The sequence below is a fragment of the Jaculus jaculus genome, chromosome 2 (genome assembly GCF_020740685.1).
Source record: "Jaculus jaculus isolate mJacJac1 chromosome 2, mJacJac1.mat.Y.cur, whole genome shotgun sequence".
NCBI lineage: Eukaryota > Metazoa > Chordata > Mammalia > Rodentia > Dipodidae > Jaculus > Jaculus jaculus.
Window position 1 is genome coordinate 149,228,918 of NC_059103.1, and position 25,773 is coordinate 149,254,690.

Below are 25,773 nucleotides of genomic sequence, written 5' to 3' on the forward strand. Positions count from 1 at the left end.
GAGTGATTCTCTGATTTCATCCTCTGTGTGTTTGTTGTTAGCATATACGAAGGCTACTGATTTCTGTGTATTTATTTTGTATCCTGCTACATTGCTGTAGGTTTTGATCAGCTCTAACAGCTTGCTAGTAGAGTCTTTAGGGTCCTTTATGTATAGAATCATGTCATCTGCAAATAATGATAACTTGATTTCTTCCTTTCCAATTTGTATCCCTTTTATGTGTGTCTCTTGCCTTATTGCTATGGCTAAGACTTCCAAAACTATATTAAATAGAAGTGGAGACAGTGGACACCCTTGTCTTGTTCCTGATTTTAGTGGAAAAGCTTCCAGTTTTTCCCCATTTAGTAATATGTTGGCTGTAGGCTTGTCATAAATAGCCTTTATTATATTGAGATATGTTCCTTCTATTCCCAGTCTCTGTAGGACTTTTATCATGAAGGGATGTTGGATTTTGTCAAATGCTTTCTCTGCATCTAATGAGACGATCATGTGATTTTTGTCCTTCAACCCATTTATGTAATGTATTACATTTATAGATTTGCGTATGTTGAACCATCCCTGCATCTCTGGGATAAAGCCTACTTGGTCAGGGTGAATGATCTTTTTGATATACTCTTATATTCTGTTTGCCAATATTTTGTTGAGAATTTTTGCATCTATGTTCATGAGGGAGATTGGTCTGTAATTTTCTTTTTTTGTTCTATCTTTGCCTGGTTTTGGTATCAGGGTGATGCTGGCCTCATAGAAGGAGTTTGGTAGGATTCCTTCTTTTTCTATTTCCTGGAAAAGCTTAAGAAGCAATGGTGTTAGCTCTTCCTTAAAAGTCTGGTAAAATTCAGCAGTGAATCCATCCGGGCCTGGGCTTTTTTTAGTTGGGAGATTATTGATAACTGCTCGGATCTCCATGTTTGTTATAGGTCTATTTAAGTGATTAATCTCATTTTGATTTAATTTAGGTAGGTCATATAGATCAAGGAAATCATCCATTTCTTTCAGATTTTCATACTTTGTGGAGTATATGCTTTTATAGTATGTCCCTATAATTTTTTGAATTTCTCTGGAATCTGTTGTGATGTTACCTTGTTCATCTCTGATTTTATTAATTTGTGTCTCTTCTCTCTTTCTTTTGGTCAGATTTGCTAAGGGTTTATCAATCTTGTTTATCCTTTCAAAGAACCAACTCTTTGTTTCATTAATTCTTTGGATTGTTCTTTTTGTTTCTATTTCATTAATTTCTGCCCTAATCTTTATTATTTCTTCCCGTCTACTACTTTTTGGTTTGCCTTGTTCTTCTTTTTCCAAGGCTTTAAGGCGAAGCATTAGGTCGTTTACTTGCGACCTTTCTAATTTCTTAATATAGGCACTTAAGGCTATAAATTTACCTCTTAGAACTGCCTTCATTGTGTCCCAGAGATTTTGGTATGTTGTGTTCTCATTATCATTTGACTCTATAAATTTTTTGATTTCCTTTTTGATTTCTTCATTGACCCACTCATCATTTAGTAGTGTATTGTTTAGTTTCCATGATTTTGTGTATGCTCTATAGCCTTTCTTGCTACTGATTTGTAGTTTAATTCCATTGTGGTCAGATAGAATGCAAGGAATTATTTCAATTTTCCTGAATTTGTTAAGATTTGCTTTGTGTCCTAATATATGGTCTATTTTAGAGAATGTTCCATGTGCTGCTGAAAAGAATGTATATTCTGCAGCCTTTGGATGAAATGTCCTGTATATATCTGTTAGGTCCATTCCTTCTATGACCTCATTTAGTCCAGATGCCTCTCTGTTTATTCTTTCCCTGGATGACCTGTCAATTGATGAGAGTGGGGTGTTAAAGTCACCCACCACCACCGTGTTTGGTGTTATCTGTGACCTTAGTTCTAATAGTGTTTGTTTGACGAATTTGGGAGCCCCCATGTTAGGTGCATATATGTTTAGGATTGTAATGTCCTCCTGTTGGAGTGTGCCCTTAATCAATATAAAGTGACCTTCCTTATCTTTTTTGACTAACTTCGGACTAAAGTCCACCCTGTCTGATATTAGGATAGCAACCCCTGCTTGTTTTCTAGGCCCATTTGCTTGAAACACCGTCTTCCAACCTCTCACCCTAAGATAATGTCTATCCTTTGTAGAAAGGTGAGTTTCTTGAAGACAACAAATTGTAGGATCCTGCTTTTTAACCCAGTCTGCAAATCTATGTCTTTTCGTTGGGGCATTGAGACCGTTGATATTAAGAGATATTATTGAAAGGTGTGTATTTATGTTTGCCATTTGTGTGTGTGTGTGTGTGTTACTTGTTCTACCTGTGCTCTCTTCTGTTAACTGGTATTTGAGTATGGCTGGTTTTTTCTAGGTTCCTTATATGTGTGCTTTTCCTTTTGTTCAGCATGGAGGATTCTATCAAGTATTTTCTGTAGAGCTGGTTTTGTCTTCAGATATTCCTTTAACCTGCTTTTGTCATGGAATGTCTTTATTTCTCCATCTATTTGGATGGATAACTTTGCAGGATAAAGTAACCTTGGTTGACAGTTGTTATCTTTCAGAACTTGGAATATATCACTCCAGGCTCTTCTGGCTTTAAAAGTTTGTGTTGAATAATCTGCTGTAATCCTGATGGGCTTGCTTTTGTAGGTAACTTGATTTTTCTCTCTAACTGCTTTCAATATTTTTTCTTTGGTTTGTGTGTTTGGAAGTTTGAGTATAATGTGGCGAGGAGAGTTTCTTTCTGGGTTTTGTCTGGCTGGGGTTCTAAAGGCTTCCTGTATCTGTATTGGCACCTCTTTCCCAATTTGGGGAAAATTTTCCTCTATGATTTTGTTGAAGATGCCTACTATGCCTCTGGAGTGGAGTTCTTCTCCTTCTACTATGCCCTGAATTCTTATATTGGATCTTTTCATAGTGTCCCGAATATCTTGAAATTCCCACTCATACTTTTCTATAAGTTTGTCTTTCTCTTTGTTGGACTGCATTAGGTCTGCCACCTGATCTTCTAGCTTAGATATTCTGTCCTCTCCCTCATCCATCCTACTGGTGAGATTTTCTACAGAGTTTTTTATTTCATTAACTGTGTTCTTCATTGCTAGTAATTCTGACTGTTTTTTCTTTATTATTTCTATTTCTCTATTTATGTCTTGTATTGCCTTCTTTATTTCATTAAATTGGTGTCCTGCCTCTTCTTTGATTCCTTTGATTTCCTCTTTGATTTCCTCTTTGATTTCTTCTTTGATTGTTTTCATGTGTTCTTTGACCTCTTTGAACATATTTATAATTATTCTTTTGAACTCTTTCTCAGGCATTTCCTCTAACTCTTTCTCACTGGAGGACATTTCTGATGCATTAATACTTTTAGGTGGATTTATATCGTCTTGCTTTTTAGTGTTTCTTGTGTTATAATGTATATATTTTTGCATCTTGGATTAAGTTAATGCTTGGATTTTCTAGCTAGCTGTGTATTCTTAGCTGTATCAATTGATTTGATGTAATATATTTTCAGGGTAGGACCTTAAGGTATTAGGTGTGGCTCTTAAGACTCTCAGAGTATCTACAAAGATGTTCTTAGGGGTTGAGTTTCCCTGCTATAGGAGTATTCAAGCAGGCTGAGTGGAATAATATACTGGTAGATTCTAAAATTTAACTAAACACTGTACCCATTCCATCAAAAACAGCCCCGAGTATGTATGCAAGAGTAGTTATTATAATGACCAGATCCTCTATCAACAAAGAGGTTTAGATTTCTGGTCTGTTGAGGTATCCAAGTCAGCTTGTGACCAAGTGAGACCCTTCCCTGGTGCAATCCCAGTTACCTTGGGTGATTGTGGTCTCAGTCAAGTTGCTGCCTGGGTCGTCGGGCTGCTGTTCTGATTTCTGGAGCTGGGCACTTGCTTTTCCTATGGGGCAAACTGAGCCGCTGCTGCCGCCTCTGCAGCTGTTGTAGCTGCCACCCCCGGAGCCACCACCGCTGCTGAAGCTGCCGTTGCCGTGTCCACCGCTGCTGCTCACCCCGAAGCCGCTGCTGCGGGATCTGCCACCGCTGCCGCTCCTGGGTCCGCTGCTGCTGGGGCCACTGGTACCGGTGCTGGAGCCGCTGAAGTTGCTGCCGAATTCTGCTCCTGCTTGGGTCCCGCCGTCAGCCCAAGTTGGCGTGGCCGGGTCCCGGGCCGCTGCTGTGTTCGCTGGAGCTGGGTTCAGGCGGCGGGGGAGGGGAGGGAGCCGCGGCTGCTCTAGTTGTATCGCTTCTCCACGTGTGCTTTTACCTCGCGGTCTGCTCCTCCCTCTGTTGCTCGCTGCTGCTCTCCCCTCACGTTTCCCGAGTTGCGGAGAGCGCGGTGTGAGGGGAAAATCCCGCACCTGGCTTGTCCTGCGGCTCGAGCCGAGAGTCTGGCGGTTTTCTGCCGCTCCGCGGTTGCGGCGGGTAGCCGAGCCGCCCCGGAGCCGCTGTTCCCGCCTGTGCAGGCTCTGGATGCTCTATAACTCTTCCACTTCTCCGCTGCCGCCTCAACTTCCTATACACCTCACTTTTTAGTAAAAGTGTGTATTTTGCTGAGTTTTTTTTTGGTCTTTCCCCCCCCTAGGCTGCTTTGGTGTGGTACCTACGCCGCCATCTTAACCGGAAGTCCCAAGAATACTTTTTAAGTAAATGTGGACTTTATATTTAGACAAATGGCTAAGAAAAGAAATATGACAATCAGGAAGACAGGTTTCATCCCTTTCAGGGGCCAGTAATTTTGCAGATCATTTAACATTTATTATTCATGTCCTAATAAAAAGGGAAGTGCAGCTAGGACTTTTTGTGTCAGATAATTTAATTTCATATCTTTTTGATATTGTAGGTAGGAAATGCTCTCAGAATAAATAACAAGACCTAATCCAACCTTATTCCAGAGAAATACTGTTTTTACATGTATGAAACTTTTCCCTCAGGAAAATGCAAAGACACATCTGTTCACCCTGGATAAGGTAAAAATACCAGGTTAAAACATGATTGCCTCAAAATAGAGTTTTAGTGAGCCACGTTCATTGGAGTTACTGCAAAGCACTAGTAAGGGGTTACTTACAGGGGCACACGTGACTCCAACTGCCATCACCAAAAGCCTTGGTAACACGCCTGGAAGCTATATCTTTGAAGCTTACTGAGTCACCTGTAGGCAGCTCCTGTCAGAGTCACATCCCACACTGGCCCAGCAGTTGTTTACTGCTCCTACAACCTGAGGGAGGGGTCTTGTAATCTTAAGTTTCATCTTTCCCAGACCTGTTTACCTCCTGAGTATTTAGAGTCTACTCTCCTCCTCCCTCCACAGAGAATGTTTCAATTATGAGGAAATTGCTACACAACTGTACCTTACCAACAACACTACTTCATAACATGGAGAATTGACGGTCGGTAAACCAGAAAGACATGCATCCACTTAGTGAAGTGCGTTATCTTCCTACAATCCTCTTTAACTCTGTCTCATGGTTGGATGTGTTGCTGCTGGTAGATGTTTTGCAAAATAACTCTCTTCTTGGTACTATTGAAATTTTCTCTGATGATATTCCTAAATTATACAACTATTTTGCTCTCAAAAAGATAGAAGCCCATTTAACTATTTCTAAGTATCAGTGCCACACTATATACTCTACTAGGCCTGGAGAAGGTAAGATTCACCCACAAACTCTACTCTACAATCATCATTTTTACTGTTGTGAAGTTGACAACTTATTTGTAAGGTCTAAGAAAATAAAAGCACCAGTGATTCTTTCTCCTGAGCCTGACGTTAACTGTATTAGTCTATACCACAACTCTAGGCCACGGCTTCTTAAATTATAGGTTCTGTCTCCTTGACTCACATATGGCTCATATAACTAAATGTGGGGAATCACGAAAAAGTTAACAACCATAAAATGTTGAGAAATGCACAACTAAAAATTGAGTTAAAATCAAACTCATAAGAAAGTGGAGGCATTGCTAGCAGCATTTGTATTGTGCCATGGAATTCACTGCAGCCTTAATTCTGAACAAGTAACATGTACACGTTGCTCTGTTCATGTAGTCAAAGCACACCATACTACACTACACCTCTCCAAACCCTAGCAATGAAAGCTGTCTGAGGTGTTCCTCAGGTCAGAGCCAGACTAGTGTATGTAATAAATTGCAATGTTTTTGCTGTACATTCAGTTTCCTATTATTATAGAAACATAATGATTTAATTATAAAAATAAAAGACAAGCTGGATGTGGTGGTACACGCCTTTAATCTCAGCACTCAGGAGACAGAGGTAGGATTGCCATGAGTTCAAAGCCAGCCTGAGACTACAAAAGAAGTTTCAGGACAGTCCGGCCAGTAGTGAGACCCTATCTTGATAAACCCCCAAAATAAAAATAAAAGAAAATATTTTCCTACCAGTATTCCTCAGCTAGAAACATCAAATTAGTGTATCTTTGGATTATATTGTGTTAAAATGCTTGATTTTAACAATTGGTATTTGAATTGTTGATGAGTTTTATAAAAAAAAAAACAACCTTTAAAGTACATTTGACTTGAGATTCGGACAGAATTTCCAACAATTTCTGAAACAGCTTTAAATATACTTCTGCCATTTTTATTCTATTTAAGTAAAGTGCCATTGTCAGCATTTATAATTAGAATATAAAAATTTCAATGTTGGAAAATATTCTAAAAATTATCTTAATCCTCCAGCATCAAAAATTTTGCCAAGACTTATTTTTTTGTGTGTAAAAACAAACAAGTATATTCATCTCAGTATGCAAATTTGTTTTGATCTTTAATAAATTGTAAAACTTTTATGTGACCAAAGAACTATTTTAAAATATTTAAATGATTTATTATAAACATATATATATTTATTTTCTTACTCATTTGAAATACTTATATACCCAATGTGTCATAAAAGTTTCTAGGTGATAAGGGACAAGTAGAGAAAGTGTAAAGTCCTGCCCCAGACTAATTCCTTTCTGATCATTATCCCCTCCACCACTCTTTTTTTTTTTTTATTTAATTTATTAGTTTTCTTTTCAGCAAATACAGGCAGTTTGGTACCATTGTTTAGGCTCATCCATGATCTAACCCCTCCCATTGGACCCTCCTTGTTGATGTAAATGGGTCGTGCATTGTGGAGTTAGCCCACAGTTATTGGTACGATAAATGTCTCTGCATATCATGACCCAATATGTGACTCTGACATTTTTTCCACCCCCTCTTCCGCAAAATTTCCCTGAGCCATGTTGGGTTCATTTTTGGTCTGCTTCAGTGCTGAGGTGTTGGGGGCCTCTGAGGCTCTGGCACTCTGATTTGGTAGGAGTTGATTCTTCTCTGTGTCGGTCTCCTTCCCCTTTGTGCTGGTATCCGGTTCATCAGGAAAACAGCACCCTTGCTTGTTTCGCCAGTTGTCCTTAGTTTCAGTCGGGCCCCTTCTGAGGTATGTTGGGGCAGCTCTCTCCTTAGGATCTGCATCTATCTGAAAAAGAGAAGCAGATTCTCCAACGGAGAGTAAGTTAGCACCCAGAAAATTGAGATAACACTTACTTTTTTGATAGAGAGTTCGATAGGTGTAGGCCCTCTTGTACTCCATGATTGATGGTAGCTTGATATTGGAGAGTGGGCTTATGTTTGGGTATGGTTCTGACTTGTTTCTCAGCTCCAGCTATGGGTCTCATACCACTGAGGGGATCAGTTAGCCAAATTAAGAACATTTGTTCCCTACCATGGCTGTGAGCCACTATCCACCACTCTTCTTTTTCCACACCTCCTTTCTTCCACCCTCCACTGAACCCATCAGGATTTGCACCCTTCCCACAATCCTCTTCAGTCCTTGAGCATCCCACATAAACTCATGACTTACATAATCAGTTTACCACACAGCCTTCTTGTCATTTGCACCCATATGTATATAATTTTGAACTCCTCAAATAGGGTTCTTGTAGTCATAGAACCTAATGGCTATTAAAGGAATTAGCACCAGATCTTCTCTGTCTACTGCCTACAATCATGGCCAATCATGTTATCTGAGAAAAGTCATCTTTTAGGGCTAGAGAGATGGCTTAGCAGGTAAGGCACTTGCCTGTGAAGCCTAAGGACCCAGGTTCAATTTTCCAGATCCCAGGTAAGCTAGAGCGGGTGGCACATGCGTCTGGAATTTGTTCGCAGTGCTAGATGCCCTGGCATGCCAATTATCTCTGTCTCTCTCTTTCTCTTTCTCTTGTATCTCTGTCTCTAATAAATAAGCAAAAATAAATTATCTTTCAAATTATCAGACATTTTTATCAGGTAAGAGTGATAACATATGCACCTACATGGCAGAATTGCTAATTAAATTAATATGAAATGAGGCAATACTTGAGTGAATTGAGCATAATCCCTGTCTTTTGAATAACAGATACTTTCATTATTATCCTTTTTGTGTTCCCATTCCTAGCCCAATGCTTAACGTATAGTCATTTTTGTTTTGTTTTGGCAAATCTTTACTGCAGTGTGTTAGTTCTATAGTTTAAGCAATATACCACGGTAAAGTAATTCTTCACTCAGCAATTACATCTTGGGGGCTAGATAAATAGCTTACAAATTAAGGAGTTTGCCTGTGAAGGCTGAGGACTCTGGTTTGATTCCCCAGACCCACATAAGCCAGATACACAAGATGGCACATACTTCTGGAGTTCATTTGCAGTGGCTGGATGCCCTGGAGCATCCATTCTCCCTCTCCTTCTCTCTCCCTCTTTCTGCCTTTGTTTCTCTCTCAAATAAATAAATAAAAGTTAATTTAAAAAAATTAATTCTCCCATTAGAAGGGTATAGACAGAACCATCTACCAGACTCTTTCCTGCTCAGATCTCTTATCCATCCCTCAGTTGTAGAATCATATTCTTAAGATCCCAAAATTTTCAAAATCCCATTTAGTTTGTAAAAAGTTGGTTTTGCAGGCTGGAGAGATGGCTTAGCGGTTAAGCGCTTGCCTGTGAAGCCTAAGGACCCCGGTTCAAGGCTCAGTTCCCCAGGTCCCACGTTAGCCAGATGCACAAGGGGGGAGTTCCTTTGCAGAGGCTGGAAGCCCTGGCGCGCCCATTCTCTCTCTCTCCCTCTATCTGCCTTTCTCTCTGTGTCTGTCGCTCTCAAATAAATAAATAAAAAATTTTAAAAAATTATTTTAAAAAAACAGTTGGTTTTGCATTATCTAATATGCCCCAGTGTTCTAGGGTCACCAACCACATATTCACGCTATTTAATTGAGATGAGTCATAAAAATTAATGAGTCGTTTATTTTAAGTTCAGTGGGAATTTTTATTATTGTTTAACCCACACTGCACAGGGACACAGATCTTCACTTCCTTCTGTCCCTTAACCAGTTTTACTTTCTTCTGGAAATGAAATTTGTGAACTTCATACTTTATGTCCTTTCTCATTTGGAACATACACCTTGGCACAAGGAATCTGTAGGTCCTTTTTCATTCATTCACCACTGAGCCTTCCAATGTGAAAAATCAACAAAGCAGACCAGATGTTGAATATAAATGAGTAAATATAGGAAATTACAAAAAATGAGAAACAACATAGCAGAATATTTCTATTCAGAAATGAGAAATGAAAACATATTCATTTAGTGAAAGCCAGTCATGTAGTTGCATTGGGCTCAGTGGTTGTTATTCAATATAGAATGTTCCTTTAATTTTTTGGTGATTTAAACTAATTAATGAAATTTTACTCACTTTAACATCAACAGGTGAAACATTTCCCTTTTCATTTATAAAACTCCATCATTAATTCAGCTATCTGGGTAAATCATTTTTTTCTCCAATCATTGGAGCAGAAGGTGGCATGGGCGACCCAGGTGGTACCTCACAGAGTAAAAGGATACGAGGCAGTGAACACATTATATGTAGATAATTTGAAGATGCTCAGCTATGAATTGGATAAAGGAAGCTATATGGGGAAGAAGGGAAGGTTCAAGATGCATGTACAGTTTTAAATATTTTATGTAGGAGTTACTAGTCTAGAATTAGTCAGAATTTTGATGAGTGTAATTTAAAAGGAATAGAAAAGCTGTAGAAAAGGCAGCGGTGTGAAGTCCTTGATAAGGTGAAAGAAAGTAGAAAAACACTGCTACACTGAATGCAAACTGGCCTTTTAACTTTAGGTCCTATAATAAAAGTGAATTCAAAGATTAGTGCATGCTGGAGAGAAGGCTGGGTGGCTAAAGGCACTTACTTGTTTGCAAAGATCAGTGAAAATGCTACAGATTAATGGATTTCATAGTGAGTTATTTATTGACACCTTCTTTCTTTTTAAATTTATTTTTGTTTATTTTTATTTATTTATTTGAGAGCGACAGACAGAGAAAAAGAGGCAGATAGAGAGAGAGAGAGAATGGGTGCACCAGGGTCCTTAGGCTTCACAGGCAAGTGCTTAACTGCTAAGTCATCTCTCCAGCCCACCTTCTTTATTTTTTATTTGTTCTTGGCTTTTTAAGTTAAGGTCTCACTCTAGTCCAGGTTGGCCTGGAATTCACTATGTATTCTCAGGCTGGCCTTGAACTCAGAGCCATCTTTGTACCTCTTCCTCCCAAGTGGAGGGATTAAAGGCATGAGCCACCATGCTCAGCTTGTATCTATTTTCTTAATGATGTCTTAGTAACTCAGTGAGAAAATAATGATGGTAGAGGGAATTTTCAAGAAATAAATAATAATAATAATACTCATAACAGACTAATATTTATAAGCAGTGTAAAGGGGCTTAGTGATGAATTTGATAAATATCCCTAGTCCTCTGATAATTTGGTTCTTAGAATATCAATTTGCCCTGCCTCATTGTTGCTCTTCAGCTATTTGAACAAACAGCACTGAAAGGGTTGAGAGTAAGAGAAGATAATTTATGAAAATAAAATACTGTTAGTAGTTTGAATAAGTGCATATGGCATTTAAATTCACTTGATTTCAAAGATTTAAAGTAGGTCATGATGTACCAATTAATGAATTTATCGAAATCAAAATCACAATATCTTATGCTGGCAAAGTTATTTACAAACTATTTTTCTTTGGTCATTGGCAAAGTAAATAAGCAATGGATAAAACTGTAAAACAATTCACAACATTTTACATATCAATTTTAGTTCAGGAAATTTATTCTAATGAATAGTTTATACTTAGGGCATTATTACATAAATAAAGGTTTCCATGTCCTGTCATTCATAACAAAAATTAAAAGCATTTTTAGTTCTGAGCAATAGGAAAATGATTTGATAGAATAAAGTATAATTACTTAGTGAGAAATGACACTCATTAAAATTGTAATTATAAGGCTATGTCACAAAATAGAGTAGTGCTTAATGAAGAGAATAGATTTTCAAAATTGTCCACCTGTGGCAAGTCTGGAAACATGAATTTTTATTAAAATTAAGCTAAAATGAAACACTTAAAGTATATAATAGTAATACGAATATGTCTTCATTTCTGAATACTCATTAAAATGATTCCTGGGCTGGAGTGATGGCTTAGTAGTTAGGTGCTTGCCTGGCAAGCCTAAAAACCCATGTTTGATTCCCCAGGACTCATGTAAGCCAGATGCACAAGGTGGCACATGTGACTGGATTTCATTTGCAGTGGCTGGAGAACTTGGTGTACCCACGCTCTTTATCTGCTTCTTCCTTCCCCCTCTCTTAAATAAATAAAATATTTTTAAAAATGATTCCTTTATGATTTTTCTAAAAGGAATGTTAAGGTACTTTTACTAGGTATTTTTAAAAGACTTTCCAATTACTATATAATGTAGTAACCCATGCTTTTAAGTAAGTCAAGAGTTCTGGAATCAAAGAGAACTGGACTTATTTGACAGTTCACATTTCCAAGGTATGTGGTAGAAAAATGCTAAATACTCCTGTAATTGTTAAAAAAAAAAAATCCCAAGTCTTTTTGATCATATTTTTCCTGAAGTGAAGATTAAGCAAACTACCTAAAATTGCTTGCCATTTTCCCCATTATTCTCATTTTTTGATCCATTTTTCTGTCATTTCATCAAAAATGGTAACAAATGGAGTAGCACATCTTTCAATTTCTTAAGTCGCTTATGATTCACACTATGGCACTATGTGGATATGACAACGTCCAATTCTTTAAAGACTTAAACTCTTGAGTTTTGATTTGGCTTTTTGTAAGGATCTATGTAAGTGTACAATTTGAATTCAATTTCTAGAAGCTTTTTGATTTCTTGGCTCAAAACTGAAAATTTTCTAATATTCAGCTGCACTATGAACTGTAATTTATGCAGTTTAAAATTCCTTGTGATAAGTCAGTATACACAAGTCAGCATTGATTTCTCAGAAGTTCACAACTAAAATCTCTCTCTCTCTCTCTCTCTCTCTCTCTCTCTCACCTTCCTTCCCTCCATACTTTCCCACACAGAGCAGGAACACATAGGATGAGAATAGAGAGAGGGGGCAGAGAAGGTTATTTGACCTGTGAAGTCTTAATATTATAACTCCCAGTTGAGTGGTTTCTGGGCCAGGGTCCTTTCAGTTGTTTACCCAATATCTCATAGCCTAGTCATTATTCTCTATTAACTGCTGATTAATCATCCAGCTGGTTTTTTGCTTGTCTGATAGGATATGAATAGGATGTCCTTTATAGAGCTAGATTCAATAGGCACTCAATTTTGTTGCCTTTATTATTCTTAAATCTTGGTTGTACCTGAATTTCTCATAAAGTAGCACTTGTTATTAGTAGAAATTTAATTTACTGCATTAATTTTCAGTACCATGCAGGTAACTTTTCTTTCATTGTGTTTGCTTAGTATGGATGTTCAATGAAGATTTACTTAATAAACGAGTAAATAAAGGAGTGAATGATTGAAATACTTCTTTTGAGAAGTTAGAACAGTATCATATTGTAAAATAGAGGGGAAAACAGTTTAAGAGAAAAGAAAGGCCAATTCACATATGTACCCATAGAGAGAATCTAGGAATAATTGTTCTCTTTTCGGCATTCCTAAAGAAAAAAACATATTTGTTAATATTTCATTTTGATTATTTCTCAAAGCTAAGCAAAAATGTCCTGATGTGTGTTATATGTGTGCCAATAAAATCATATTAGCTGGGCATGATGGTGCATGCCTTTAATTCCAGCACTCAGGAGTCAGAGATAGGAGGATCGCCATGAGTTCAAGGTCACCCTGAGGCTACAGAGTGAATTCCAGATCAGCGTGGACTAGAGTGAGACCATATCCTGAAAAACCAAAATAAATAAATAAATAAATAAAATAAATCATATTAAAGATAAGTATTGACCACATATGCAATCTATATTTGAGGAATATAAAAATAGGTAGTGATTGACCTTTGAGTACCTTGAGACACAGAGAAAAGTGGCTTTACAATATGCATTTATTTTTGGATTAAAATGTTGCCCAATTTGAGATAGTTACAAAGCAGTGTATCATACTGCTGTAAGCCATCTACTGTGGCAGTGATTCCCTAGGTAGACAGTAGATTTTGCCATGTAAGGAGTTAGTTAAATAACACACATGTCAATATCACTGACAAGTTCCAATAAAGTGAGCTTCCAATTAAAATTTATTGTCATGCTGTCTCATAGTATCATGTCATTATAGGAAGAATGTTCATTAAAAATTACATAAAACTGAAGCTTTTTATCCTTTTGAAAATAAATATCACTCCCAATTAGACATTGCTTAGAATCAATGTTTCTTATAATCACTACCCTCTGATATGAAACCACATTCAGACCACACAATAATTATGCAAAAGTGTAAACTGAGTGGAAATTCAACATTTAAAGAAAGTTTAAGCCGAGAGTGATGACGCACACCTTTAATCCAAGCCCTTGGGAGGCAGAGGTAGGAGGATTGTCATGAGTTCGAGGCCACCCTGAGACTCCATAGTGAATTCCAGGTCAGCCTGGGCTAGAGTGAGACCCTACCTTGAAAAACAAACAAATAAACAAACAAACAAATAAATAAATAAAAGAAAGTTTAATTTATTGCATAGGTTCTTTTGAAACATGACCAGCATGATGGAATTGGAGTGAACAAGCCTTTTAGTTTCTTCTTCCAAAATAATATTGGTGAGCTGAAACAAATTTGCATTTTCCCTAGGGAATTTAAAAACATAATCATAAAAATTCCTGCCTTTGAACAGATTTTATTTCTTGGACAGTTTTTATTTTTACCAATAGATTGAGAAAATAATGCAGAGCCTTCCTACAGAGAATCTCTATTTTCCTTTGTTTACAACTTAGTATGCTGAATTTGTGATAATTAATATGACAATATGAATATGCTGTCATTAGTAGAATCTACTCATTGGTTCTCTTTCCTTAGATTTTGCCTAATGGGTGCGTTCTAACATTCCATCAGTACATCTTATTACATGATTTGTCATGTCTCTTCAGGTTCCTCTTAGTTGTGACATTTTCTTAGACTTTATTTTTTTTTAATTATGTTGGGTTATTTTAACTTGCTTTATTTTTCATCTACTTATTTATTTGCAACAAAGATAGCTAGAGAGAAGAGACAGAAAGAATGGGGTGTCAGGACCTCCACTAATTGCAAACAAATTCCAGACACATTTGCTACTTTGTGCATGAAGCTTTACATAGATACTGGGGAATCAAACTTGGATCCTTAGGCTTTGCAGGCAAGCTCCTTAGCCACTGAGCAATCTCTCCAGCCCTTAGACATTGTAAATCATTAATTTTTAGGCTCCCCCCTATTGGAGTTTGCCTAATGCTTTTATCATGATAAAATGGGTTTCTTTGGCTTAAGGAGGAAGATCACAGAAGTGAATGGTGTAACTTCTCATAGTAGCTGAATGTGATCGTTAGCTAAGGTAGTGATTTTCAGGTTTCTTTATACTGGTTATTTTGCTTATTCATTTCTCAACATCATACTCTTTGGAAACAAGTCACGACTTAACACACAAGGAGCAGGGAGCTTTCCTTCCTCTTCTGAGGGTGATGTGTGAATTGTTTGGACTACAGCACTGGAGGAATGGGTATCCCCTTTTATTTTTTTTTATTAAATTAATTATTTATATCATTGAGAAATCATGGGCCTTTATGTCTTGGGTTATAATCTGGCATTCCTTTTTATTTTGAGCTTGGCCAATGATAACTCTTTGGGATGACTCCTGTGCTCCCTCAATGACTTTATTAATGTGGGCTTATCATACTACTTCCTTACTTTCTGACATGGTCAGATGTTTACATCAACTCCTATCATTTCTTGACACTTTCAACCAGTTCCGGAATTGGCCTTTTCGCCATAAAGCTCAAGTGTCCCTTAACAAAGGAAATTAGATACCAAGATTAGTGAACTCCTTGGCATGTTCATGATGAGTTTTTCAGTTTGACTGAGCAGAGTGGAAAGAGCCACACGGATCACTCTAGCCCGATTCCCTTCCTTATCTGTGCATTTGACCACAGAGCATATCTGACCTAAGCTCGCAGAATAATTCCTAAAATGCATGGTGTACATCATCAATTTATGGCCAGCAGAATTTTGAGTGGGAAAATAAGTTTTATTTTTGTTCATGGAGTTAGCCAGCATCCAGTCTCAGAATTTCTGGTGCTGCTTCTTGGTGCCAGCGGCCTTGGTGACCGTGAGCACATTGAAAGGTGCCGTCTTGCTCAGGGGCCAGCGCTTGCCCCCTGTCACGATGTGCCCATTTGCACGTCCCTGAAGCAAGGGGACGGGGGCGCAGACATGTTCTCATGGCCTCAGTTGTACTTGTGGATGTACTTGTGGATGTAATGAAGCTAGTCCCAGTAGCTCGCCCAGGCTGAGGGAAAGAGCAGACCACGGCTGTTTTTCCTTAAAGGCGCATCTCCAGTCATCTGGTGAGGACAAGATTAAGCAGCTCTAGCACTCCCAAGTCTTCCCAGTAAGTCCTCAAATGAACAAACAATCGTAGGAGACACCCAAGGTGGAAATTTCTAAAGTCCTTGGGACTTAAGGAATGGCATGACAGTGAATTCCTTGTTTCCCTGTTGTCTTCCCTGAACACCAGGTTTCATGGGTCTTCCTATTCATTCATCGGTAATATACAGAGAGAGAAAAAAAAAATTCTTGAAGAAAAGCTGATTCTTCATCAATCTTCTATTCTGTTAAATGATATCAAGTTTATCATTTGGGCCACACTTTCCTCCCTAGTTCTCTATTGTAAGGCAGCATTCTGGGTCTTCATATGGGATGGTGTGAAGACATGTACATTTTTCTCTTCTTTGGTGTTAGGGAGCCTATTAGGGACCTTAGTTTGGGCCCAAGGTGGTAGCAAGGCCAAAATGAGAAACTGTGTCAGTTAGTGAAAGTGGAGCCCAAGTCTACCAAGTCTCACGCTACAACTCAATAAAGGGGAAGTTACTACTAAAATCTAATGAGACATAAAGCTGAATCCAGAGTCCTCCATACTCAGATTTTTTTTCAAAATACAATTCAAATTGACTTAGCATATTCTAAACTGGAAAATCATGAAAATCATAAAAAGATGATCATAACACCAGCAAGATAAAGCAGAGTTGAAATTATCTAACAAAGATTTCAAATGGACTCTGACATAGGTTTTGAAAGTGATCATGTATTTTGTGAAAGAAATGGAAAAAAGAAAATGTAAGCAAAAGTTATAAAGCCAAGTAGAAATGACAAAAATAAAAATGAATGCAATTTAAAAGATTCCAAGGTACAGTGTGGATAAAACAACATCAGTTAATCAGGAAAATTGAAGTCAGATCAATAGAATATACCAAAACTAAGATAGAAAAAAAAAAATAGACAAGGTGATTCATATTCTCAGAAGCCTGTAGAACAATTGAAAAAATATCCAACAGTAATATTACCAAAATGAGGAGATTGAAAGCAAAGAAATAAGGCCTGAGAAGTATCCAGATTTGACAAAAGACATATACTTACAGACTCCTGAACCTGAGCAAAAGTCAAACAGGATAAATACAATGACATCCACAGTAATATGTCATAACTCAACTTTAGAAAACAAATTCTAGAGGGCATACAGAGAGAAGTCATTCATTAATTATAGAGACATATCAGTCATGCACCCTACTGATTACAAATAAAAACAAGGGCTGGAGAAATGGCTTAGTGGTTAAGGTGTTTGCCTGTGAAGCCAAAGAACCCATGTTCAATTCCCCAGGACCCATGTAAGCAAGAGGCACATGTATCTGGAGTTAGTTTACAGTGGCTAGAGGCCCTGTATGCCCATTCTCTCTCTGTCTGTCTCTCCTCTCTCTCTCCTTGTAACTAAATAAATAAATAAATATAATTATTAAAAACCAAGCAAAAATGCAGGAACTTAAAAAGATAAATATAGGGGCCATGGAGAAGGCTCAGTGATTAAAGACACTTGCTTACAAAGCTGGCCAGTCCAAGTTCAATTCCCTAGTATCTAAATAAAGTCATATGGAAAAACTGTTGCATATGTCTGGAGTTTGTAGGGTTAAGAGGTCTTGGCATGCTCGTTCTCATTCTCTTTCTAGCTCACTCTGTCTCATAAATAGATAAAAATAGTTTTAAAAGGAGAAATATAATTTATAATAGAATGGCATATGGGCAGAGGGAAGGATAAATAGTATCTCTTTTTTCTATTCATGATAATATGGAATTTATGGCAGATGGTCTGTAACAGGTGTAACTATAATTTAGGAAGCCTGTTCCATTAGTCACCCAGAACACTGCTATTATTACTCTAGAGTTCTTGATCTGAAGACATCATTGCTTCATTTGCTCTTATTTAACACACAGTTTTGTTTGTGACAAAACTTGAAAAGACACTAAAGATATCTATGAAATATCCTCATGTTTATTTTATAAATAATCAAATTTAATTGAATTAATTTCCTGGAGATCTTTGCGAAGACTGATGTATGAAATGTAGCTGAAGAAGGAAGTGAATTTTAAAATAACAGAAAATTTGAGTCTTTTGCCCTCATTCATTTGTTGTTTACCCAAAGATACATATTAGCTTTTTGAGAACTCTGTTTTGCTTAAAGGCTCAAAATAATAATGTATGCTCCTCTTTTTGTGTTTGTGACTATTCAGACTTAGCAATGAGCTTATGTTGTTATAGCATTTAGGAGATGCATACTAGAACATTTATTTACAACGCTAAAAACATGTTGTACATTTCTGTGTACAGCTAAATTTTCTTTGACTTGTTGTCTCCATTTCAGTTTCCTGAATTTGTGGAAGGCCCTGGTGTTCCCAAAGAAGCAATTGCTAGGAGAAATCTGAAGATCAGCTCCAAGAACAAAGAAAAAAAAAATCAATGAGTTAATGATAAGAAGGTTTTCAATCAGGTAGGAACACTGAATCTCCAACATTCAGTCATTTAAGTATGCTAAGAACTGGGTGTCTATGTGAAAAAGACTGATACCTGACTAGGAACCTAATGTGCCATAGAAGGAGTTTGCACACAGCTCCCTTGGAGGCAAGTGTTTACCAAAAGGCTCCTTGAAGTTTGCCAAATACAATAACAGCATGATGCTTTTTTTTTTTTATTTTTAGCTCATTGTTACTATGCATACTTAGTGATCCCTGTGCCTGGGATTTAATCCCAGGAGGAAGGACGTGAGCAGCAGCAGATTAATCTATTCTGCACTCTCTTCTAAGAAAAATCATTTCCATAAGATGTCCCCATTCCACTTTAGTTGTTTATCAGAGTCAAAAGCCACGATAATACTATATGGTCTTCTAAGTGAGGAACAAACACGGTTGATAGCATAAAGAACTCCACTCTGTTCTTGCCAGGGAACAGGCTTGGAGTTAGCTCCATGAGGGTGCACACGGGGAGCTGGGTGGCAGAACAAAGGAGCATGTGAAAGAGGAACTGTGTGAGTCCCACAGACAATTTCATTTACAGTTTAAGATCAAAATTTAGGGTAAAATGCCATCCTGTTTTATGATGAAACAAAAAGCGGTAATGAGATCTCATTTGCAGTTATGTACTCAATGTACTAGATCTTGAGTCAGCACTCAAAATAGATGCATGGTGAATGGTAGTTGGGTGAATGGATAAAATAAATATGGTGGACAAGGTCTATAATCATCTATTGCCTTGTGTTTTGTCTTCTGTAGTCCACAGACAGAGCATTGTATAATACAGTATTATAGTTGTTTGTCAGAATCAAAAGCATTGATATTATCAGGTCTTCTAAGTGAGTATAATACAGAATATAATTTGTTAAATGAATCCTTATTATTGAAGGGATAATTGAAAGACAGGACTAGAGTCCCAGTTGCTAAGATCTACTCAAAAAAAATCACAGGAAAATCCTGGATCTCAGAATACATATGTAGCTAACAAGTTATCTTGTTTTCAAACAGGTTTCTTTGGTTTTTTGTTTTGTTTTGTTTTGTTTTTTAAAGTTATTTATTTGAGAGTGACAGACACAGAGAGAAAGACAGAGGAAGAGGGAGAGAATGGGCGCGCCAGGGCTTCCAGCCACTGCAAACGAACTCCAGACACGTGCGCCCCCTTGTGCATCTGGCTAACGTGGGACCTGGGGAACCGAGCCTTGAACCAGGGTCCTTAGGCTTCACAGGCAAGCGCTTAACCTCTAAGCCATCTCTCCAGCCCATTGTTTTGTTTTTTTGAGGTAGAGTCTCGCTCTAGCCAAGGCTGACTTTGGATTCACTATGTAGTATCAGTCTGGCCTCAGGCTCACAGAGATCCTCCTATCTCACCCTCCAGAATGCTGTGATTTTTAATGTTCTTAGCATCTTTTACATTTAGGAGTAGTACCTATGTTAGAGTTACTACCAGATGGCCTGAATATTGTTAGAAAATCCTCTAATAATCTTCTAAACTATGTTATTTACAAACATATTTTTTAAGCATATTAAGAGCAATTTCAAAATGACTAGCTACTAAAAATTCTGATTTGTACTTTCCTGGCTGATAGAACAGCCATAACACTGCAACAGTGATTTTTCTACATACTGCTTTGCTATCTTCTGTTGTCCTGAGAGATAGCAAAGGTCATGTAATTAAGGAAATAAATGTAAAATTCAGCATAATAAAGTTATTCCTTAACAAAACCACAAATGGCTTAAAATAAAAATCATACAATTCATTTCAAAAGTAGTGGCAATTTACTCATTGGATTTTTTTTTTTTTTTCAGATGTACTGAGTTACCAGATCAGGCATTAACTATGTTGCAATTTTGTCACTATATATATTTTTCAGTAGCTGTCTCCCACACTCTATTTTTTCCATGAATTCTCTTCAGAACAAGAGATGTCCACACTAGTTATTAAAATTTCTGGACAGCTAAAAAAAGAGTTGTACCAACTTAACTAAATATTAAAATTGTCCCAAAGGATGCTTTACTAAGTTCCTCCGTGGAAGAAGTTCGTAGCCGAAATGTGTCTGCCTATAAAAGGTTTATGAGTCAGGACATATGTGGTTTGAAAGCAGAGATCACTATTCCTTGGATTAAATTCTAAGGATAATTGTCTGATATCTAGAGTGTTTGGGCTTCTTAAACATTATTTTATAATATCAAATCTTAAAAATACTACAATAAATCTTGTATCTTATGAAACATAAAAAAAAATAAATTCCAAAGCTAAGAACTAGAATCAACCTTGCATAAATTTTCTGTCTGCTCTATACTGGCTTTTCACTTTCTGGCAATATTTTTAAAAAGTCATTTGGTCCTTGGTTTTATTTAAATGTTCTTGCATTTTTCTGCTACTTGAACTTTATAGAATTATCATATTTTATGAAATCCTTTGTGCTCGATTGTTTCATTCAGCATTAAAGTTAGTGCCAACGCATTTTCCAAAGTTGCGGTACACTTCACTGTGCTGGCCAGTCTAGGTGCTATTCCAATCTTGGTGTTAGTTTGTTACAGCTGTCTTAATAAATGCCATATGCTATGTTGTTGAAACAGTGGTTGTTTTTGCATAGTTCTAGAAGCAAAATTCCTAAAGCATCTTTCCATGACTCTCAGATGACTGGCATCCTGCTGTGGTCCTCAAATAGCCTTTTCTCTACATGGGCACATCCTAGGATACCAGTCAGGCTGGATTAGTGCCTAACTCAAACACTCTCATTTAACCTAAATTTCCTCCTTAATGGACATAGTTTTAAATATCATCACACTGGAGCTGGGGTGAACAATTCCATCCATTAACATTTTAATTTAAATTTCTATAACAATTTATTTGTTTAATAGTCATCCATGGCTCCCATTCTGTGAAATTCCAAAAAATGTTTTCTACCCATTTTATTTTTATCTCTTTCTTATTTACTTATTACTATCCCTTGAATGCAAGTAAATTGATAGTCTTTGCCAGCTCTTTATATAGAAACAGTTTCTCACAAGTTAGTCTTATCTTTTCAGTAGTTGGGAAAAACAGCAGCTTCTAATTTTAATGAAGTCAAATTTAATTCTTAGGTTAATTTTTGCATCTTACTTAAAATATCCTTTTTTGGCTTTATGTGATACAGGTATCACTGTAAGTTTTCTGGTGGAAATTCTTCTCTTTTTCTGTTCAAGATGTTAACTCATAGAGTGCTGATTTCTATGTGATTCAATTTTATCAATAAGTAATTCTCCAAGACTACTTGTTAAATATTCTCTTCATATCCCAGTAACATTGATGACTTTTCTGTGATTATTCAGGATACCAAAGAAATTATCATCAAGATGTAGGCTTAGTAGTCTATTCCATTATTCTATTAGATAACTGTGGGGAATTGCCTCTTCTTATTTATTAGAGCACTATAATAACTTTTAGATGTGATAAGCAAATCTTCCCAAACTATGTCCATTATGAGTGTTTAGGGTCTTGCTGGCCATTTTTAAATTAGTTTTGTACTCAGTGAATACAGTCAAGTTGGTACCATTGTTAGCCTCCTCCCTGACCGCCCCCCTCCGCAGGGACCCACCTTATTGAGGAATATGGTCATGCTTTGTGGGGTTAGCCATCAGCTATGAGTAGGAGGCAATGTCTCTGTGTAAGTAGCTTTTCTATATGCAAATAACAAAGATACAGAGAAAGAAATAAGTGACATTCTTGCTGTTTTATCATTTATATAAATTTTAGCATTAGCCAGGCATGGTGGTGCACACCTTTAATCCTAGCACTTGGGAGGCAGAGGTAGAAGGATCACCATGAGTTTGAGGCCACTCTGAGACTATAGAGTGAATTCTGGGTTAGCGTGAACTAGAGTGAAACCCTACCTCGAAAAAAACTAAAATAAATAAATAAATAAAATAGCAGTACCAGATCCATAAAACTTCTATCAAGTACTTTGAAATTGTGCTAAGTATGTAAATGAAGTTGAGAAGAATCTCTATCATTATGGCAAATCTTTTTTTCCAAAACATGGTATGTTTCACTATTTAGTTAAGTCTGTAATTGTAAATTTTAATATAGTTTTATTGTTTTCCACAAGTACGTAAATTACTCAGGTATGAACAGAAAAAGGAATATAAAATCCTATAATCCTCCCATAAGTAGTGTTAATAAATAAAGTATGGCATTGCCCTAGTTCTCATCCAGAAAGCATGCTGCCAAGGTCTTGAGAATTTATAACAAAATGTTTAGGGGTATAGAAAATAAAGACCATATGGGCTGGAGAGATGACCTAGTGGTTAAGTGCTTGCCTGTGAAGCCTAAGGGCCCTGGTTTGAGTCTCGATTCCCCAGGACCCACATTAGCCAGATGCACAAGGGGGTGCATGCATCTGGAGTTCATTTGCAGTGGCTGGAGGCCCTGGCATGCCCATTCTCCCTCCCTCTCTCTCTCTCTCTCTCTCTCTCTCTCTCTCTCTCTCTCTCTCTCTCTCTCTCTCTCTCTCTCTCTTTGCCTTTTTCTCTGTGTCTGTTGCTCTCAAGTAAATAAAAAAAAAAAGAAAAGAAAGACCGTAATATTACTGTAAGATCATTATCTCAAGGGAAAATGTAATGATCCTTATAATATTGTAACCCATAAAGCTATGGCACCATAAGATGTTTAGTGTTTGAGGTAAGATATCATTTTCTAGCACAAGCATAGGGAATGTAAGACCCAGAGAATTGAAGTGACTTGCTCAAGGTCATATGGAAAGTTGGTTACATTTCCTTTGAATATGTGCCTTAGGAACCCTACATATGTTATACAGAAACAAGGAATGTGTAAATACCCTGAAGATTTTGAGAATATGTTCTGTGCTACTATCTCATTTTCAAAGATAAAGAGACATAGAATGCTTAAATAATTTACGTTCATAGGTGAATGGTTTTCAAGTCTATAGTTAAAAGGGACTAATTTTCAGTATTGTAAGGTAAATGGTGCTACCAAGCTTAAGATTTGTAACTTAAAATTTATAATGCCATGTAACTAAAAACTGAGAAGATTCATAACAAGTTACTCAATAAAACTTATTTTTAATTTTTTTTATTAATTAGTATTGTATTCAGCAAATACAGTCAGTTTAGTACCATTCTTAGGCTCATCCGTGACCTACCCCCTCCCCTTGGCCCCTCCTTGTTGAGGTATATGGGTCATGCATTGTGGAGTTAGCCCACAGTTATGGGTAAGATAAATGTCTCTGCATATCATGATCCAACATATGGCTCTGACATTCTGACCCCTCTTCCACAAAATTTCCCTGAGCCATGTTGGGTTCATTTTTGGTCTGCTTCAGTGATGAGGTGTTGGGGGCCTTTGAGTCTCTGGCTCTCTGATTTGGTAGGAGTTGATTTTTCTCTGTGTTGAGCTCCTTCACCCTTGCGCTGGTACCTGGTTCACCAGGAAAACAGCACTCTTGCTTGTATCTCCAATTTTTCTTAGTTTCAGCTGGGGCCCTTCTGAGGTATGTTGGGATGGCTCTCTCCTTAGTATCTCCATCTATCTGAAAAAGAGAAGCAGATTCTCCAACGGAGAGTAAATTAGCACCAGGACAAATGAGATAACCCTTACTTTTTTATAGAGAATTTAACAGAATGACTTTTCATAATCCCCATCATTGATGATCTGCTGCACTGGCCTTCAGGACACTGTATGCTATTTTCTGCCGATCTCATTGAACATTCCTCTTAGTCTCAAATTAAGAGTTATACCCCATCTAGAGATAGACTGCCCTAATGCTCATTCTCGGCCCTCCACATCCCTAACTATTTTTACTCTTCTTGAATTTTGTTTCAATGTGATCCCCTCAATTTAAAAAGAAGATGCTTATGACTCCCCCATTACATAGTTCTGACTTCTTACATGCCATGGGCATTAGGCCAGTTTCCCATCTCTATGCACCATGCACTATTTAAATGTCAAAATTAACAAATATACATGATTTTTTTTTCTGTATGTTCCCCTCTTTCTCTCTTTCTTTGTAATCCAGACCAGCCTACAACTTGAAATCCTCCTGCCTCAGCCTGCTGAGTTGCATGTATTGTAGGCATGTACTACCAAATCTGATTAATATTTTTCTATCATCTCTCAGTTTGTTTTCAGGTTGTCCAGGTTGCTGAGCACAAAACCCTTGGCCTTATCCTTAAACTGATACTGTTCCACAATTCCTATATCTAGTCCACCTGAAATTCTTAGTAACTCTAACTTCAGTATCTCTGCTGCCAATGTCTATTTCTTACCAGCTTAGCCGAACTCCAAATCCTCATTGTTCCCTTACCATATGCAGTCTCTTTTATGGTGACCCCTTTCTCTTTTGTCTTCATCTGTATATTAGAATATTAGATAATCTTCTAAGGAAGCATGAGAGCAGATGGCATCATTTCCCAAAGCCCTGCTTATTATCAGTCTTAGATTAAATTTAAACTGTTTTCTATAATTTGCATGGTCTCATTCACACTCCTTCTACCTTATTCCCCAAGACTCATTTGCTTCTGCTTTCACACAAACCCACCTTTTGGATTTTACTTTTCTGAATGGCTTTTCCAGCATTAGAATTTTGCTTTTCTCCTCCTTCTCCTTCTCCTTCTCCTTCTCCTTCTCCTTCTCCTTCTCCTTCTCCTTCTTCCTCCTCCTCCTCCTCCTCCTCCTCCTCCTCCTCCTCCTCCTCCTCCTCCTCCTCCTCCTCCTCCTCCTCCTCCTCCTCTTCTTGTTCTTCTTCTTCTTTTTTGCTAAAGCCTGGAAGATCCAATCTGGAAGATGCCTTCAAACAAAATATCAGCAATTGTTTGCATTTCATTTTATGGAGACATTTGGTAGAAGACATTTTGCAAAAAAAAAGATATATTTTACTTTACTTTATAGATTATTCACATTTCTAGATATTCATCCTTGGCTGAATAAGAAATGTGAACGCAAAACAAGTATTACAGCTAGTGAAACCTATATGTTTTAAACAGTGGACTTTGAGGGAATATAGATGGGTAAGTGTTACAGCATAACTTCAAAATTTAATACATTCAAGTCACCCATTAAGATTCAAAACAGGAAGCCATAACCAGACTGGAGATTATATCTTTTCTTTTTAAATTTAATTTATTAGTTTTCTTTTCAGTAAATACAGGCAGTTTGGTACCATTATTTAGGCTCATCTGTGCTCTACCCCTTCCCATTAGACCCTCCTTGTTAATGAAAATGGGTCGTGCATTGTGGAGTTAGCCCCCAGTTATTGGTATGATAAATGTCTCTGCAAATCATGACCCAACATGTGACTCTGACATTCCTTCCACCCCCTCTTCCGCAAAATTTCCCTGAGCCATGTTGGGTTCATTTTTGGTCTGCTTCAGTGCTGAGGTGTTGGGGGCCTCTGAGGTTCTGGCTCTCTGCTTTGGTAGGAGTTGATTTTTCTCTGCGTTGATCTCCT

The 25,773-nt window shown here is 37.4% G+C and overlaps 1 protein-coding gene across 1 annotated transcript in view; it reads left to right on the forward strand.

Annotated features, from left to right (window-relative positions):
- Nucleotides 1-25,773, forward strand: part of Pkia (cAMP-dependent protein kinase inhibitor alpha) — a 98,885-nt gene that overhangs the window by 44,728 nt on the left and 28,384 nt on the right. Inside the window, exon 2 of the mRNA XM_045144267.1 lies at nucleotides 18,181-18,306. The gene's annotated coding sequence lies outside the window, so the exon portion shown is untranslated. The remainder of the gene's footprint in view (nucleotides 1-18,180; nucleotides 18,307-25,773) is intronic.